The sequence below is a fragment of the Trypanosoma equiperdum genome, assembly GCF_001457755.1.
Source record: "Trypanosoma equiperdum strain OVI genome assembly, contig: ctg_1848, whole genome shotgun sequence".
In the NCBI taxonomy this organism is placed as follows: domain Eukaryota; phylum Euglenozoa; class Kinetoplastea; order Trypanosomatida; family Trypanosomatidae; genus Trypanosoma; species Trypanosoma equiperdum.
The window spans coordinates 3,938-4,484 of record NW_027123891.1 but is presented as its reverse complement, the minus strand read 5'-3'; positions in this window follow the sequence as shown (position 1 = coordinate 4,484).

Sequence of the window (547 nt, the reverse complement as noted above, 5' to 3'; positions counted from 1 at the left end):
AACTGCGACTATGATGACACCACAAAGGAATGTAAAACTAAAGCAGGAACAGAAACCCAAGAAACAGGAATAGGATAGGGAAATGCAGGGTAGCAGCTTCAACTGGGTGTGCACGACACGGAACTAATAAGACCGCTTGTGAAAATTACAAAACAGGTGATAAGCAAAACTGCGCATTTAGAAATGGCAAAGATAATGAGGATGGTACAGAAAAGAAAATATGCCGAAATAGTAGCATTCTTGACATTCAGAAAATTGCTCTGATTGCCACTGTTTTTATGAGTTTGGTAGAATTTTAGTATTTTAAGAAAATTTTCTCAATTATATAAAATTTATAAACTTTTCTCTCTTAATATAATTTGATAAATTTAAAAATGTCTAATAAAATTATATATAACTTAAAACTTTTTGATTAAAGTAAATTTTTGGTATGATAGTTCACTATAAATGTAAAGGTGTATAGTAATAGAATATGAAAAAATTTGGGTATTCTGCTTTGATATTTTTTGTTTTATGGATATTATTTAGGACAGTTATAGTGATAATA